The 19893-nt window shown below is 39.3% G+C and overlaps 1 long non-coding RNA gene across 1 annotated transcript in view; it reads left to right on the forward strand.

Annotated features, from left to right (window-relative positions):
- LOC134284105 (uncharacterized) overlaps positions 1–19893 on the forward strand; it is a 259257-nt gene that overhangs the window by 139076 nt on the left and 100288 nt on the right. The gene's annotated exons all lie outside the window — the stretch shown is intronic.

Below are 19893 nucleotides of genomic sequence, written 5' to 3' on the forward strand. Positions count from 1 at the left end.
AGAAATTCTTCCTTTGCAGAAATTTCCTTCTTTTTCGAGACTTTTTCAGATTTTTTTCCGATGAATCAATCGGAAACTCCTTTAAGCCTTCTCTCAAACGATCCCCAAAGATTTAATCCAAAACTTTCTCCGGGGTTTGCTTTAGAAATTACTCCAGGGATTTTTTTGAATCTGAATTTCTGTCAGAAAAACCTCCTGGGACTCCAAAAAAAGTAAGATCCATTCAGGAATTTTCTGCAGTGAATTCTATAGAAACTACCCTGGGGGTTCCTTCACAAATTTTGGCTTTTTTTTTAATTCAACTAATAAATTTTTCAAAAATATCTTTAGATTTTCCCCATAGATTTATTTTTAAATTTCTCCAAGAATTACTTTGAAAAAACTTCCACAGATTTTTTGACAATTCTTACATGGACCCTTGCTGAGATCCATCCCAAGATTAATTTAAGAAATCTTACACGAGTTCCTGAAATAATCTTCCAGGGATTCTTAAGGAGAATCTTTGGAAACTGCTCGTAGATTAACTTCAAAAATCATCCAGAAAATCCTAAGGATTTTCAGTCAAAAATGGTTTTACGAAAACTCTAGGGATTCCTTTAGACTTTAAGTAGAATGTCATTTAGAAATTACTCCAAAAGCTCCTTTAAAAAGTCTTGCACGGATAGCTTCCAAAAGAATTGCATGGATTCAAAAAACCTTGCATAGATTGTTCCAGAAATTCATCCACGAATTTCTTCAGATTTCTTTAAAAGAGATTACTTCAGATTTATTTCAAAGCTTTCATCTAGAAAAACCGTCCATGAACCTTCTCAAAAATTCTCCATGATTTTTTTTAGAATATGATTCGCGAATACATTGAGAATCAGAAATTCAAAACTCCTTCAAAATTTTTCAGGAGCCTTCGAAAGAACTATCTCCAAGGATTGCTTTATGAATTCTTCTAAAAAATGCTTCGAGGATTACTTCAGAACTTTTTCTTCATATTTTGCAGACTTCTTTGCAGAGGATTGCTATGGAAAGGCTGGAAGACATTCTTGCAGAGATTTCTGTAGAAATTGACACAGAGATTTCATCAGAAATTCCGCCGGGTATTCCTCTATGCATTTTCCCAGAAATGCCTTCTAAAGATTTTTTTTTAAATACCTTCTGAAATTTCTTCAGCGATACTTAAGGAAATATCTTTAGAGACATCTTCAATATTACTAGAATTATTTCAGAAATTTCGGCATGAATTTATTCAAAAGTTGTTCCATGGATTCTTTCAGAAGTTGTTCCAGCAGTTCCTTCAGGAATTTCTCAAGCGGCTCCCTCAAAGATTCCTCCAGGAATTCATCCTTGGGAATGTACACGTGAAGGGACACTGAAATCGGGGAACCTCGACTAACTAGTTCGGATTCTACTATGACAGCACTAAAAATAATTTATCACACATCTTGTCAGTAATCTACCGAAGCATTACAATGACCTTTTTATGGAATTTGCTACAAATTTTGGAATTCAATCAGCAGGCATCTACCATAAACATCAGGAATTTAATACAATTCTCGATGAGAAAGTCATATGTTGAAAAAAGTTTGTTAGAAAACTTTGAGTCTGGCGAATGATCAGTTTGCATGCATCTGCCAAAATTGCTGTCATTGCTCAGGGATCTGTAAAAACTATCACCAGAAAATTGTCCCATATTACTCCGCTCATCGTGATCATCTACAATAGCTAGAGATAGTTATAAAATAAAATGAAATCAAAAAGGGAAGTATGAGATTAAGGTAAATATATAAAACTAAGTAGGTCATGAGGTATGCTTTGCCGCTATTATGGGTACTCCACAAAACAATTTATTGATATGAAGTGCTCCGCGAGTCAAAAGGCTGAAAACCCCTGCATTATAAGTCATCAGGATACAAACTGCAAGATTTAAATTGATTGAATATTTAAAAAAAATACTATTAAAAAAATGTACATAAAATCGAGGTAAACTGTACATAAAATCGAAGAACATAAAATCGAGGGTCTATATAATCGAGGGTCCACTAAATCGAGGTATACCTGTACACTGTGAATGATAATTCCGTTCAAACACTTTCTCAGATAAACCATTTTTTTTGCAATCTCTCATCGTAATAGGCTGTTTACCTCACGCAAATCTGCCAGGAAAAGGCCTACTTTCCGACACCAAATTATTAGTGCTGTAATGATTCATTACAGCACTGATTTGCGTTGCGTAATGAACCATTACAGCACTGTTTTCAGCTTTGATCTTCTTCTTGATGTTTCCTCACGCAGAAAAATGGCGCTTGTTTAAAACAATATAACGCATGGTTGATTTTTAAACTGAGAATTTACTTATTCCAAAGTTATTTTTAATTGTTTTCATTTAGAGTTTATCGATAAAAACAACCGATTACCATCATTTCATATAATGTCGAAAATTTCATTTGTTTCAACAAAATAAAAACCATAAACATGGTTCGAAAGCACTCACACATCTATAAATAGGCTGACCATCCGTCCCGTATTTAACGGGACAACCAAATTTTCAAACACTCGTCATTGGAGCATAGTTAACGTTTTTGACTCAATTATTCGTTCTTTGTAGCTGAAATAGCATTATTTATAACATGCAGTTCTGTTTTTGGACATTGATTTTCTTTTTATTGAGTTTCCGAAATGTGTCCCGTATTTAAACGGGACAAATCTGGTCAGCCTATCTATAAAATGCTTACCCCAACATCGCCACAACGAAGAAGGTGCAGCAAATCCATCGCGCCAACTTCCAAGTGCAGCTTTGGCCGTGATGGATAACGCGCAGGTACTCACGACAGCATCCACAAAAAGTTGATCGGTTTCACCTTTTTTGTCTTTTTTTAGTCGTTCTCCTCCCCATCCGCTCGAGCTGCCGCAGTTGCTGCCGTCACCAACACAATCACATTCCGGGTTTGTTAGTGGCAAAAGTGCAGTCGTTTGAATCAATCCATTATTTCATGTTGAAAATACCATATCTCTGTTTGTTTTAACAAACTGTCAAAAATTTCGACAAATGAAAATATTTGTATTATCAAACAATAGAACAGTTCAGTTTAAACTAGAAATCAGTTTGTCGCTATAGTAAACTGAAAAATCGGTTGATTTGAACTAGAATTTAATTGTGTTTGTGTGTACAATTTATATTTCCGCGTGCTGGAAGCAGTTTTGAAAAATTGTGACAACTGCACAGTATAACCTGCTATGATCAGACTTTCTTATACACAGAAAAAATATTCATGTAAAATTCAGCGAAAAATCATGCACATAAAGGGAATGCTAGAGTTAGTGCATATTTACATGAGATATCATGTAAAATTACATTACGTTCGTGTAAATTTCCGCCAATAGTCGCGTAACCGGTTGGTGCCCATGATGGTTTACGCGATGGATGGCGGAAATTTACACGATGGTAATGTAATTTTACATTATGTCTCATGAAAAAGTGCACTAATTCTAGCATTCCCTATATGTGCATGGTATCTCGCTGAATTTTAATTACATATTTTTTTCTGTGTACATTGCTATGAACATCAGTGTGCAGTTTGATGGAAAAGTTTTGTTAAAAACTATCCTCAAGTGGTAATTATGAAATTGCAAAAAACGTTGTACTCAACTCGGTGCAGAACTCGATTTTTACAGCACTCGTTGTAATTATCCAACTCGGCAAGCCTCGTTGGATAAATGTACGACTCGTGCTGTAAAAATCTTAATTCTGCACCTTGTTCCGTAAACTACTATTACCACATTGCTACATTCCCCGTATCCAGAAAAGAACTTTCCTTCTGTCGTCTACCAATTCATCGACGGGTTTTACATAAAAGCAACAATAAACTTACCACCATTTGTTATTTCACCCCTCTTTGGCTGCCCACACGTGCCAACGAGAAAGAGTGGAATTTATTGCACTTCAAAGAATTCAATGGTATCGATAATCGAAAATTTCCGAACAAGAGTGAAAACGAATATGTTTCACCCCATATACAAGTGCCTGTGCCAAGTGTTAAGTGAAACAGTATCGTATATTGTGCTCGCATTTTGCAAGACACTTATGCTGCTATGTTGGACTTCCTTGGGCGGAAATTCCATTCCTTTTGCCGGTTTCCCATTCTGCATAACGCAGATGTGTAACCACAGAGAGAAAGTCTTTTGGAGGTAGGATGAAATTTCACCCAGTAGACGTAGATTGGCTTCGCATGCTGGTATCCAAAAAAAGAGCTCTGTCTGGTGATGCATGCCAAAGAACAGCAATAACAATTTTATGGTTTATCACAGCTCTTGCGGGTTCAAAATCTTAAGCATATCTTAAGCATAACTTTTATAAGTTTATGTTATCTTTCAATTTTATTGCAATTGAGGAAGTAGACGCCCCTGAGACGTATTTTCGCAGAGGGGAGGGACCTTCTATGCCAAGCATCTACGCCCTTTTCTTGTTTGCTTTTGTTTCCACTTGCAAACAGATTTCCTCGTCTGTGAAATCATCCAAGTGCAGAAAACGCATCTCACACACATACAATGAACTCTCTGCGCTCCCATGCAACTTGATAGCTGTCCCGACATAGCCAGCACCCGGATATATGCTTGCTTTCCACAGATTTTCCAACAGCGTTTTTCCTTGTCCTCATTCCTTTGCAGTGCCTTCGCTCCTCGTCAGCCAAGGTAAGTGGAATCTGGGAGCACATTGCATCTCCAATGCACTTTGATTGCAAGCTTGAATTTGTGGCATTTATCCTGATTACAGAAAGTTATCTTTACTCTCTTCGACGTCGGTTGTTTGTTCGCTGGCTAGAAATTGTACAATTTTCGTTACGCTTGAATGTGGCTTCCTCCCATTCTTACCGGGGGAGCAAGTCGTCCTGGTCCAAAGAGCATCTTGTTTCCCTTTAGCATCTGTCGGTCGCCAGCCGTCTGCTCCAAGCAGGGGAGCAAAGATGCTTTTGGTAAATACTTCGTTAACGAGCAGTACAACACATCTGTACCGACTGAATTGCTCGATATACGCTGCTGCTCTGATTCGACGATCTGTGTGTCGTTCGGTGTACCTACTTTTGACAATTTGGATTGGGTAATCGGAGTTGCTGTCTTGTGGAGTAAACGGAAATCACTTCTCTATCGCTTTCAATAACAGACCATTGATTTTCGTGGTAGAACAACATCAACTTTGCGGAAACGATTCCTGCTGGCATCGATTCAGGAAACACAGAAGAGTACATGAGTTTTTCATTGCGGTTTCTTTCTAAACAATTGTCCCTACGGACTGTGTTAGCCAAGGAATGTGATGTTTCTGGTTAGTTAGATGAAACGTAAATATATTTGTGGGTAAAATTTGAATCTTCTAACCTAGCTGCAAACATAATGATTAAATGTTTAAAAGCGTAAAAAGGGCCAAAAGCCACAGCTGTAAAGGTTGTAAGGGGTATCCAGCATGACCATGCTGGGGATGACGAGTTCGATTCCCGGTCGGTCCAAGAACTTTTCATAATGGAAATTTCCTTGACTTTCTTGAGCATAAAGTAAAATGGTCATTGGCAGAGGAAGCTCTCAGTTAATAACTGTGGAAAACGTTGAGAAACGGGATTTGTCCCAGTCAGTGGGGACATTACGCAAAGAAGAAGAAGAGGAGAGGTAAATCAGTGCTTAATCCGTAGTCCGTGTTATTCAATCCGTACTAACCCTGTAAGTGATTGATTTGTTAATTTGGTTGTGTTGAAGTGATTTTGTGTTTTTTATGTGCGAAATAATAGGGGTACTCACTGAACAGATTAAATTACTGCGTAAGTCATGATTTTCTGCTTATTTGAAATGTTTCATGATTTTGCGAACGAAATATTTAATCAAAGATTGCCTTGGAGATCGCGACGTTTAATCAGTTTAATCGGTTTACGCTGTTTAGTGAATATCCCCTTAATATAAAGATAGGTGCAGAACCATCCTAAACGCAGCATACCGCCGAGCTCACCGTCATAGGTTGAAGACGATGCAGTGATGAACGGTCATTACGAAGCATGCACTTTTACAATGACCGGAGGCTGAGGTCCATTCGGACCCCAGGCAACTATGGAGTAGGGACAGATTTGGAATTACATATTGACTTCATTTGTGTAATATTTTCCAACTAGACCTAGACCAAAGATATCCGATTAACAAGATGGCCATGTGAGTGGGGTCCCCATATAAATCATAGGAAGCATGTCTTTTTTAGTGATTGTGCTGACACGTAGGGGAACAATTTAGAACTACAAAGCAATATTTTACACAGCATATGTACTAGGATTTTTCTCGAAGCAAATGACAATTGATTTATTTTGAATTAGTCGATGTGGATTCTAAGGGTCTGTGTCAATTGGGGAATTGAAATTAATTTTCACTTAAACTTGACAATTCGATAATTATTTCCCCTTCATTTTCAATCTGTCAAAAATAAGTCTGCTCCGGAGGAGACTTATTTTTGACAGGTTGATAATTTCATGCCGAGCCGGGTGGGTTGTTTATTTTCCGCCATTTTGACGTTTCTCTTCGAGTTCTTTTTTCGTTCTCGTCGGTGAACAACAACACTGCTCCTCGTGTGCACTTTTGTCCCGCGGTTTTCACTCGAGCTCTGCCCGTGTCCAGCTTTTTTTCGTGTTCCGTTCGTGACCAGTTTTTCCCTGTGCCCCGACCAGATATTCCCTGTGATATGGAACAGGAACAGAAATCCAGAGCAAAGAAAAGTGAGTAGCATAATCAAGCACTTTCGTTGTGGCATTATTCACAGCATTTTTTTTTTATTTCGACAGTGACCGCACAACAAATACATCGACTGATTTCTGCTCGAGTGGCCTGCAACCACCTTTTTACTGCAAAATATTATGATAAAAAAGCGGCCTGGAGCTAGGATGATGATTTTATTTGGCGTGCTCCGTGACATTCTGCTGGAAGAACATTTATTTACTGCTAGTTGAGCCGTGTCCCAGAACTAACACCGTTGTTCTAGAACGGCAAACATAACTAAAATCTGGACTCCAGCGGGTAAAACCAACTAGACTGGAAGTGCAAAGTTTGCTATTAGGCTATCGGAAATCATGTTGAATGAAAGGTTCCTAAACCAAATTCGATTCACATTTTTTTCTTTCAAGTTACTCATCACTCCGCCGACCGGTGGAACAACCGAAAACGGAGAGGAGCTGGCGGAAGATTGGGAGCATTTCGGGAAAATACACGAATTTATGTCGACCCAGCACACCATAAACCCTCCCCTGGTGGTCAACAATTGTCGTATTATTGTTGAAAATGCCAACAATATTCCAATTGAACCAAGCCGCCAGGACGATGGACAAGAGATGGAAGCTGGACCATCCGGATCCGTTGAAGCTGGACCTTCAGATGGAGCTTATGTTTCAAGTCCCGAGATGATACCTCCAGCCTCTAGTCCACCGGAAGGATATGCAGACCGAGGACGGAGAAAGCGAAGCCGATACAGTCAGCAAGACATGTTCGAGTTTTTCGTAAAGCAATCGAATTCTTTTGTTTCTGAAAGGGCTGTTTGCAGTTCAGAAGGAATTTTTCGGCCTATCTTGATGTATGGGAAATTCCTTGCCTGAATCGCCCAAGAAACCGTTTTTCTTAGATTGCAGTACGCAGTTGCGAAGAAATGACAGTTCAAATGACAGTCACCGTGGAAAGTTTCTGCCAGAAATCAGTCAAGAAGTTTCTTGAGCGATTCCTTTCAAACACCAAACTAGGCTGAAAGAAGGAAAAAAGTTCTTACTGAAAAGAATAGCTGAATCGCAAAACGTAGATGTGGCTGACTTCGATTCAAGCTCCTCCGATTCCGATACTGATGTTTGATTTGTACAAAGTGTACAACCTTTCAAATACGTTTTTAATTACACTTATGTTAAAGCTGGATTAGATTGATGTAACTAAAACATTTTTGAATGATAATGTTTTAATAGTAATAACCTATCTCACACTTGCCTGGACAAAAAGTTTCATCATTCATGTTATAACCTTCCTCACACTTGCCTGGACAAAAATTTTTCTCAATAAATAAAAACAGTAAAATGTTTTCTATTTCACTTATTATTTCAACTATATACTTACGAAAAGAATCTGTTTCCTTTGTTATTTTTTTGTAGATATATGGGATGCACAATAAAAAAAAACAAATTAATTTGTTTAAGTAGAATACTATTCTGAACCATAGGGGCTTTGGTAGATCCTCAGTAACTTTGGTAGATCTTCAGAAATTTTGATTAATCGACGGAGATTTGAATACCGTCTACCCCCATTGGTTTGACCGCATCTAATTTGAACACTTTTTAATTTGACCCCTGCTTATCTGCACATCGTTCAAACATGAGGTGTCGTTCAAACCAACGGGGGTAGACGGTAGTCTCTTAGTTACTTTGGAAAGGCTTCAAGTTCTTCAGTAACTTCAGTATGATTCCTTTTCATTTACAGCTGACTTTCATAGACTTCTTTAAATGCTTATGGACAAGGGAACTATAAATGAACTCCTCAAGAATTCCTCTGGAGCTTGAGTACACTATAGAGGTATTCCTAAAGACTCTCAGGCCTTGAGAGAATTTGCACGATTCGTTATTGCTACATGGAGCAATTCCTTTGAAGATTGTTACGTCTGTTTGTTTGTGATAGACCACATGAATCCCAGTTGTGCCCTAGTAACTTTGGTTAGTTTTCAGGAACTGTTTATACCTATTATGAAGGAATTCGATAGATTTTCAGATTCATGCTAGATTGCCTTTTATAAAACCTACATTACAGCTTAGCTCCACAGTTGTTTGAGAACTTTCTCTGTCAATGATCATTTTAAATTCGTATATCGTATGGCAGACCCAAGAAAGTCAAGAAAATTTCCAATATGAAGATCCTGGAATAAAATAGAAACAAACCCGTCACCTTCAGCCCTTCAGCATGGTCATGTTAAATGCCAATGCGCTTACCCAATCGGGAATATGAGCCTTCACTCATATAATATTTAAAAATAATATTAAATGGGGGCTTGAGACAGATGTTCTTTCTTAAGAACTTCTCAATTTAATACAAAAATACTAAAATAGCTATACAGTAAGGACCCGATTTTGTCAGCCCCATTTTGCGACAAACTTTTTGCTTTCGTTATCTTACGGTCAAAATTTAATCAATTCATTCATGTTTATCATCAAACTACAGCTGAGATGCAGAATATAGGGGAATAAAAAGTTTGAAAACTTGCTTAGGGGCTGTTCATAAGCCACGTAGACCAAATTTTGGCCATTTCAGACCCCCCCCCCTTCCCCCTCGTAGACTTTCGTCCATACAAAAATTTTGAAATTTGTATGGAGCGTGGACTTTGGCCAGACCCCCCCCTCCCCCCAACAAGTCTACGTGGTTTATGAATGGTCCCTTAGGTTTTCGAGGGAAGCAAAAAATATTATGTTTTGAAATGGGGCTGACAAAATCGGGTCACTTATGTACTAGTTATTGGTAGCTATTTATTATATACTTATTTTCTCTTGTTGCACATATTGTATAGTACTTTCAAATTTAAAATCAATCTTCCATTCGTGGGCCCATGATTTGTTGTAGAAGCTGCAGACGAAAAGCAATTCCTTCTCCGGTGTCTCTTACAGGTTGAAACTCGCCCTCTTGAAAAGCCGCTGCTTTGCCTTCAAGCTGTTCATGGTCTTCAGTGATGCTTTCTGCCTCCATTTTGTCGTTTTCATCAATGCAAATATTGTGGAGCACGCAATATGCTACGATGACCCTCACGCAATTGTCAATACGTAGCTCCAGAGTCTTGTAAAAAATGATCCTCCACCGATTTTTCATCTGCCCAAATGCACACTCCACAATGTTTCGGGCTTTGCTGTGGAGGTTGTTGAATTTTCTTTGCATTGGAGTTAGACGTTGACGGCCTGTTTCTTTGAAGGTGTAATTATAGCAATCGGATGACTGCTGCAAGGATATTCACTATCACCGAGCAAGTAATATCCCAGTGGTGGATACAGTCGCCAATAATACAGAGGGCTGTTGTACATAACTCTTGTGTCATGCAGTGATCCCGGGTATCCCACACATATATCGAGGAATTTGTGTTTGGAATCACATACCGCCTGGCACTGGATTGAGTAGTCTAGTTTTCGATTAATATTTTGATCGTGTAGTGATCGTGGGCATTTAATTTTTACATGTGATCCGTCGATCGCTCCGAAAGCACGTTCAAATATACCCGAATTTGCCCGACTGCAAAATCCTCTTGCAATTTCCACCAATTCATCCGCATTTGGATATTTTATTACTTGCATCATCAGGACATCCAACACAAAAGCCAACATTTTATGGCAAATTCGCTTTACTGTTGCCCGTGGTATGTCAAAGCTTACTCCTGCGACCCGATAACTAGTACCAGCTGCGATCCAGTACAAGAACACGGAGAGCTCTATTTCTCGATCCCATCCCGAACGCTTATGAGGCATCAAACTTATCACTTATTGCGGAACACCTGCACTGACACGCGCAGGTTCTTTTTGATGGCTGTGGGATCCTGATTTAAAATTTTCGTCTTCAAAGTAGATGGAGCACTGACAGCGTATTTGCATATACCGGGTTCCTGGAAATACCAAATGATTGAAAATCTACTTTCACATAAATGAAATATCACATAAACTACCAGATTGGACGAAAACAAACACACTTTCAACGACTCGGAGTTATCATCGCGGCACTTGTACAGGAAAAAATAAATAGTCAAAAGCCCAACAATCAAAAATTCTGCTTGAGAAAACATTTTCTCGTTTGCGTGCTTTACTCGAGACACTGTCGAACGAATTTGAAGGAAAACATAAACAAATATGTGCGGTGGGTGGCAAACGCCTACTTGATAGAAAACACCCAAATTTGAATAGGCTCCTAAAGTCCTATCGGGATTATTGTTTTAAACCACAATATATGGTTCAAGAGTACATATTTACTCATTTTTTGACGTTTTTATTAACCATAGTTGAAAATATATAATTTTTATTTTTTTAGCCTTTTGTCTCGTCCCTAGTTTATAACACATACTTTGAGTGATTTTTTTCACCGTGTATGTCAGATAGGAACATTTTTGAAATCCCAGTGCGAAAAATGTCGAGCTCAGTCACACAAGGTTGACCTCAAATGTCAAAGTAGAACTATTTACCATTTTACTTATTTCGAATTTTCTCATTATTCCTTTGTTTTTCAAGTTCGAGTAAAGTACAATTCCGATTAGAATACCATGCTTGATCGTATTATTCAATATAAGCGAGATTTCGTCATTAATTTTAGGACCCTATTGTACCACGAAAAAATTAAATTTGACATTCGGATGATTTCTTGGAGGGGAAATAATTATCGAACTGTCAAGTTTAAGCGCAGTTTCGAGTTCGAAAGGAATCGCTCAAGAAACTTCTTGAGTGATTCCTGACAGAAACTTTCTTCGGTGACTGCCATTTCTTCGCTACTGCATACTGCGATCGAAGAAAACCCGTTTTCTTGAGCGATTCAGGCAAGGAATTTCCCATGCATCAAGATAGGCTGAGAAATTCCATCTGATCTGCAAACAGCGCTTTAAGTAAAAATTAATTTCAATTCCCCAATTGACACAGACCCTAAGGGAGATTCAAATGACTGAACACGATTGTTACAAGGCAGGTTTTGCATTTAAAAAAGGTTAGTACAGTTATTAAACGCCAGTTCGTGCTTTGTATGGCTGCAGGCAATGGTGCCAATCACTCGCAACCAGATGATGCTTGGTTATTGCAGAAGATCCAGGATCACGGTCGATGGAAGGATTTCAAATGGATGCAAGTGGCGGTTAATTCCTTCAATACAGTTATGATTTTGGAGTATGCATAGTAGCGTGGTTCAAAAAATCGTTTTTGCTCCACACCGTTTATTCGATTCCTAACCAGATTCTATGCCTTCTCCCAAAATTTGAGCTCATTTGGTTGAAAATTGAGACTGCACAAGCCCGTCAAATTTTGTATGGGAATTACTATGAGAAAACGATGTTTTTCATTCAATCAACCGCAGCATTTCCCCAAGTGCCTTAGTCGGTTAGTCGACCCTTGGTAATTCTAGGTTACTCTATCAGCTCCAACTTTGCCGAAGACTACATTCAAAACGGACGCCTCATTAATTAGTTATCGATTTTTATCCAACTGGGCAAACTTCAATAGTGATCCTCCAGCTTGCCAGCAGGCAACATTGCTGCATATGGCGCCAAAGATAGCACACTGAAATCATGGCTACTATGTTTCACTGCAAAATGCAGTGATGCCCACCGAATAGTTTAACCATCATGAGTAAAGATTTCGATTCTGGATAAAAATCGGTAACTAATTAATGAGACGTCCGATTTGAATGCGGTCTTCGGCAAAGTTGTAGCTGATAGAGTAGCCTAGGATTACCAAGGGTCCAGAAACCCACCAAAAAACCTCGGAATCTGCCTAGCAGCGACCCCCAACCCACCATGACAAATTTCAAGAGTGGTAAGAAAGTCACAAAACGTTCCCCTCCGGGATTCAAAATCCAGGACGAACGAGACTTTCCATCACTCCCGGGAACATCTAAAATCCCAGATGTCCCACGTTTTTCGAATTCTCAACCGGAAAGACAGCATTCGGAGCACCAGGAGCATCCTCATGGTGCGCCATTGTTTACGCTCTCTGGCATCGTAGACATCATCCTCAGCTTCTTCAATGCTTCAGATTCCGTGAAGAACATTGTAAAAGGACATCTAAAAGAGGGGCGACAATCGTATCTTTCGATGGCTAATTTAACCACCGAGGTCGAAGATACGATTTCGGTTCTACATTGGAACTGTCGTAGTATTACACCGAAATTAGACGTTTTTAAATTTTTAGTTAACAATTTACAATGCGATGTTTTTGCACTATCCGAAACATGGCTGATGTAACCTTACCTTTTCCCGATTATAATATCATTCGCCTTGATCGATCCGACTCGTACGGAGGGGTGCTTCTAGGGATTAAGAAGCAGCACTCATTTTACAGAGTCGATTTTCATCCGATGACAGGCATCGAAGCCGTCGCATGTGAGGTGACTATCCGAGGTAAAACCCTCAGTGTTGCCTCCATATATCTTCCTCCGAGAACTGTGATATCTCGCAGGGATCTCGCCCACATCTGCTCGGTTATGCCCGAGCCTCGGCTGCTCATGGGAGATTTCAACTCCCATGGTACAGGCTGGGGAGAACAGTACGATGACAGCCGTTCAACGTTGATACATAACCTCTGCGACGACTTCAACATGACAATTTTGAATACCGGAGAAGTTACACGAGTGGCACCTCCAGCTCAAGATGGCAGCCCTAGAAACAGCCGATTAGACCTCTCAATCTGTTCGAGCTCACTATCGCTGGAGTGTACATGGAAGGTTATCCAGGATCGCCATGGTAGTGATCATCTGCCGACTGTTGTTTGTTTCTATTTCCAATGGGTCACATCAACCTCCATCTATCGACATCGCCTACGATCTCACCAAGCACATTGACTGGGAGAAGTACGCAGAAGCAATTATCGACGGTGAGCAATCGGTAGAAGTCCTTCCACCGCGGGAAGAGTATCAGTTTCTATCAGAACTGATCATCAGTAGCGCGCTTCAGGCACAACGTCGACCAGTGCCAGGTCCGTCGGTTCGCAGGAAACCCCCCAATCCGTGGTGGGATAGTAAGTGTTCAGAAATCTACCGCGAGAAATCCGCGGCGTTCAAAGAGTTTCGGAAACGCGGTTCGGTCGAAAACTTTCAGCGGTACGCTTTCCTTGAAAGCAAGTTCAAGAACTTGATCAAGGCGAAGAAAAGCGGTTACTGGCGTCGGTTCGTCGAGGGTTTGTCGCGCGAGACTTCGATGAGAACTCTTTGGAACGTCGGTAGAAGAATGCGTAACGCGTCGTCGGTCAACGAGGATCGAGAAAGCTCTCCTCGGTGGATTCTCAAGTTCGCAAAAAAAGTTTGTCCAGATTCCATACCCGTGGAGCGAATAATTCGGGATGTTTCCGTGGATAGGGACGACATGGATAGGCCGTTTTCGATGGTTGAATTCTCACTTGCTCTTCTTTCATGTAACAATTCCGCTCCAGGAATGGATCGAATCAAGTTCAACTTGCTTAAAAACCTCCCCGACGTCGCTAAGAGGCGCTTGTTGAACTTGTTCAATCAGTTCCTGGATAACAACATCGTTCCGGATGACTGGAGACAAGTGAGGGTGATAGCTGTTCAAAAACCCGGGAAACCCGCGTCGGATCATGATTCGTATCGTCCAATCGCGATGTTGTCTTGTCTACGGAAGGTGTTGGAGAAGATGATTCTCTTTCGACTGGACAAATGGATTGAATCGAATGGCATGTTGTCAGATACACAGTTTGGTTTCCGCAGAGGCAAAGGTACGAACGACTGTCTACACTACACCACTACAGGATACTTTGGACAATTTGTCTACTTGGGCTCTCAAGCTGGGTATCGAGTTCTCTCCGGAGAAAACTGAGATGGTTGTCTTTTCTAAAAAACACAAACCGGCTAAGTTTCCGCTTGTTCTGATGGGTAAGACAATCACTCATAGCATGTCTTCACAATACCTCGGCGTCTGGTTCGATTCCAAATGCACCTGGGGGAAGCATATTGTGTATCTGATACAGAAATGCCAAAAACGAATCAACTTTATGCGAACCATTACCGGAACATGGTGGGGAGTACATCCGGAAGATCTGATCAGGCTGTACCAAACAATCTTTCTATCGGTTTTAGAATACGATAGCTTCTGTTTTCAATCCGCGGCGAAAACACACTTGCTGAAGCTTCGGATCGCGTTAGGTTGCATGAACTCGACTCACACAATCACGGTGCTTCATTTACCGTTATTATCAAAAAAATAGACCATCAAAACCTGAAACGCCATTCTCTTTCTTCATCATTCCTACACCTCTGGGCAAATTTTTAAAAAAATCGTTAGACGAAATTTTGAGTTACGCCCTTTTAAAGGGCCTAACCCCTAAAAAATCAGAGTTTCTATAGAAAAACATCATATTTCGTAACAGAAGCATGTTTCTGCCATCAAAATTTGAAACGCCAATCTCTTTCTTTATCATTTCTACACCTCTGGACAAATTTTTAAAATAATCGTTAGGCGAACTTTTGAGTTACGCCCTATTAAAGGGCCTATCCCCTAAAAAATGAGGGTTTCTATAGAAAAACATCATATTTCATAACAGAAGCATGTTTCTGCCATCAAAATTTGAAACGCCAATCTCTTTCTTTATCATTTCTTCACTTCTGGACAAATTTTTAAAATAATCGTTAGGCGAACTTTTGAGTTACGCCCTTTTAAAGGGCCTAACCCCTAAAAAATGAGGGTTTCTATGGAAAAACATCATATTTCATAACAAAAGCATGCCTTGAAGTCCCAAATAATAAAACGTATCATTAATAATGCTACAATTTGATACTATGCGCTAATATTGGCTATTTGTATTGATGTTTGTATACAAATTGGCCATTACGCTAATATAAGGGAAGTATTTTCAAACATGTAGGAAGCAATCATGTTTGTATCAACTGCCATTCATAGCGTGGGACGTAAGTTTTTTGTATTGCTTTTTTAAAGACAAAACAAGCGATGGCATGTGCCTATCCCATTCGTTAGATTTATTGGTGAATGCTGTTTTCGACTAATAAACATACAAAACTAAGGATTGAGATGATCAATTGTAATGATAGTTCTATATTTAACTTCTAAACTACGTTACCGAAGAATAAACGTGATCAAATGAAACTAAGTTTTATAATAATTCTACTATAAGTACTTAGGTCATAAGTACTTATAGTAGAATTATTATAAAACTTAGTTTTATAACTAACTGTAACTGGCGTAACTGGAGAATTTGACCAACATTATTTTTGAAATTCAGTTTATGGGTGTACATTAACTATATAAATGAAAAAGTAAATGAACTGTCGTTTATGTTTTTCATTGTATATTGTTCTGGCTATAATAGTAAATGAAGCCAACAACGTCCGTATCCTACAGGTTAAAGAATACTTCACTTATACTGGCGTTATGGCTAATTTTTATACACAATGCATTCAATATTAGTGCATAGTATCAAATTGTAGCATTATTAATGATACTGTTCATTATTTTGGACTTTGAAGCATACTTCTGTTATGAAATATGATGGTATTCTATAGAAACCCCAATTTTTTTTAGGAGTAAGGCCCTTTAAAAGGGCGTAACTCAAAATTTCGGCTAACGATTATTTCAAAAATTTATCCAGAGGTGAAGGAATGATAAAGAAAGAGATTGGCGTTTCAAATTTTGTTGGCAGAAACATGTTTCTGTTATGAAATATGATGTTTTCCTATAGAAACTCAGATTTTTTAGGGGTTAGGCCCTTTAAAAGGGCGTAACTCAAAATTTCGTCTAACGATTATTTTAAAGATTTGTCCAGAGGTGTAGAAATAATAAAGAAAGAGACTGGCGTTTCAAATTTTGTTGGCAGAAACATGCTTCTGTTATGAAATATGATGTTTTTCTATAGAAACCCTCATTTTTTAGGGGTTAGGCCCTTTAAAAGGACGTAACTCAAAAATTCGCCTAACGATTATTTTAAAAATTTGTCCAGAGGTGTAGAAATGATAAAGAAAGAGATTGGCGTTTCAAATTTTGATGGCAGAAACATGCTTCTGTCATGAAATATGAAGTTTTTCTATAGAAACCCTCATTTTTTAGGGGTTAGGCCCTTTAAAAGGTCGTAACTCAAAAGTTTGCCTAACGATTATTTTAAAAATTTGTCCAGAGGTGAAGAAATGATAAAGAAAGAGATTGGCGTTTCAAATGTTGATGGCAGAAACATGCTTCTGTTATGAAATATGATGTTTTTCTATAGAAACCCTCATTTTTTAGGGGTTAGGCCCTTTAATAGGGCGTAACTCAAAAGTTCGCCTAACGATTATTTTAAAAATTTGTTCAGAGGTGTAGAAATGATAAAGAAAGAGATTGGCGTTTCAAATTTTGATGGCAGAAACATGCTTCTGTTACGAAATATGATGTTTTTCTATAGAAACTCTGATTTTTTAGGGGTTAGGCCCTTTAAAAGGGCGTAACTCAAAATTTCGTCTAACGATTTTTTTAAAAATTTGCCCAGAGGTGTAGGAATGATTAAGAAAGAGAATGGCGTTTCAGGTTTTGATGGTCTATTTTTTTTTTATAATAACGGTAAATGAAGCACCGTGACAATGAGTTTAGAGGTACTTGCTGGTGTACAGCCTCTGACAGACCGCTTTGCGGAGTTGTCGTTCCGGTTCCTCATCCGATGCGAGGTTGTGAATCCATTGGTCATAGAAAATTTCGAAAAGCTGCTCGAACAGAACCCTCAAACTCGTTTTATGAGTGTGTACTACTGGTACATGACGCTGGAGGTAAGCCCATCTCCAGTTAACACTAATCGTGACAACTTCTCAGACTTCGACAGCTCCTCTGTGGATTTTGATCTCTCTATGAAGGATGAGATCACCGGTATACCGGAATCTTTTCGTACCATATGTATTCCACAAATTTTTGCAAGTAAGTTCGGGCATGTTAGCGGGGCCAGACAGTTCTTCACAGATGGTTCCAAAACCAATGATTCGACTGGATTCGGTGTCTACAATGAATTTCATAGCGCCACCTTCATGCTTCAAAAACCATGTTCGGTATACATTGCTGAGCTCGCGGCTATATACTACACCTTAGAGTACATTCGCACTCTTCCACCTGAGCACTACTTCATTTTTACCGACAGTCTAAGCTCTCTGGAGGCTGTTCGATCAATGAAACCGATGAAGCACTCAGCGTACTTCCTGAAAGGAATACGCCAAGTCTTGAGTGCTTTGTCCAAACGCTCATGCATCATCACCATAGCTTGGGTCCCTTCACATTGCTCAATCCCGGGCAATGAGAAAGCGGACTCTCTGGCTAAGGTGGGCGCTAGCGAAGGCGATATTTACGAGCGTCAAATCGCCTTCGACGATTTTTTTTGCAATGGCCCGTCAGGAGAACTTGATCAGCTGGCAACACAAATGGAGAGATGGAGAGATGGGTAGATGGTTGCACTCCATCATTCCACAGGTGTCGAAGAAGCCATGGTTCAAAGGGTTGGATTTAGGCCGCGATTTCATTCGTGCGATGTGTCGGCTGATGTCCAACCACTATTTGTTGAGCGCACACACCTTCCGTATTGGGCTCTCAGAAAGCAATCTCTGTGTCTGTGGCGTGGCTTACCAGGATATCGAACATGTCGTGTGGGGATGCAATGAGTATCGTGAGGTCAGATCTGAGCTGCATGAAATTCTCCGGGTCCGAGGAAAACAACAGAAACCCGTTAGAGAAGTGTTGGCAGGACTTGATTTGGAATACATGAACCTGATTTACCAGTTTTTGAAACGTGTTGATGTCAGAGTTTGATGTAGTACGTTCCTTGTTTTCGTTGTCCGCCTTTTGGTTTTGTTGTTCGCCCCTGTCTGTCGTCACCCCCTTCCGTTTGTCCTCTTCTTGTCGTTTTCTACCGATAAAGTCCTTTCTTTTTGGTTCCGTTACAGATATGGACAATTTGTCCCATCAAAGTTTTAGTATAAGTTATCAAATAATTTAGTTTTAAACCCATAAATCCGTCCTTCCCATTTTTTTTCTTCAATCCTTAACCTCGAAACAGCCGCGAGTACTTCGGCTTCCCAAACTAACATAGTTTTAAGGCAGTAATAAATTGTAAAATTTAAAATCATTGTAAAAACAAAAGATTTCGGCTCAGTTATGCCCATGTGGCGCCCGAGCCTTCCAAATAAACGAATAAGTAAAAAAAAACATTAATAGTATTTTAGATTTTAACTTCCCAGGTCTTGCACCGTTCTGGGTTTCTCTACTGTCGCAGATGACTCGTCCGTCATATGCTATGACGTAACAACTAACTACGGGTGGCAAAATTAAATGCACAGATGCTCTGGCACCGCTCCCAGGTTTCTTCCGCATTGTGTGTCAGGATGCTCCAAATTGTCCGCCGTATTGTTCCTGGTCGATCAGATTTCAACTCCCTACAGCAAGTACAGCAACTCTGCGCCCGCAGTTTAAAACCGTGGCCTCACTGTTTTCGTAGATAGAACTTTTAGTATATTCCTAAAATAAATAATTGAATATAGCTTTCAATACTAAATTATTTATATTAAATTATGTTAAGTTACCAACCTTTCATTTCCTCACATAGCACATAGCACATACACTTGACAACTGAAAACAAATCTGTTGAGTTAGCAACCACCAAAAGCAAGGCATGCTTCAACCACTATTTAATTTAATATTCCTCCGTAAGTTTACTGATCGCGCTACATTTGTGTTTCCAGAAATTAATGGAAGTTGAGGGGGTCTGCATATACTCTTTTTGTAACTGAAACTACCAAGCGTTTTCGACAAGATTTTGCTGAATGGAAAAAATAGGAACCTAGAGTAGCTTAATACTTCCAGATATTATCCTCTAATTTCATATCCAATTCTAAATCACCCCCTTTACCTACACTAGCTATTTCTGAAATTGTAGTTGAAAATAACTAAAAAGTTGTTACCTATATAAATTTCCCAAAATTTAGTTTGTTTGATTAAAAGAAAGCAGTTATTTTCTTTTCCATCAAATTCCTTAAACGAGAAAATTTTAAACATTCACCTTTCATTGTTCTGCGGGAAACTGTCACGCTCGATTTTATTTAAGTCTAACTCATTGATTTTCATTTCCAGCATCCAGATTCATTCCCTTCTTCCACTGACTGGCCTTTGCTGATCACCATTCTAATACCCATTTCACCGACCTGACCGCAGCCGACATA

The sequence above is a fragment of the Aedes albopictus genome, chromosome 3 (assembly GCF_035046485.1).
Source record: "Aedes albopictus strain Foshan chromosome 3, AalbF5, whole genome shotgun sequence".
NCBI lineage: Eukaryota > Metazoa > Arthropoda > Insecta > Diptera > Culicidae > Aedes > Aedes albopictus.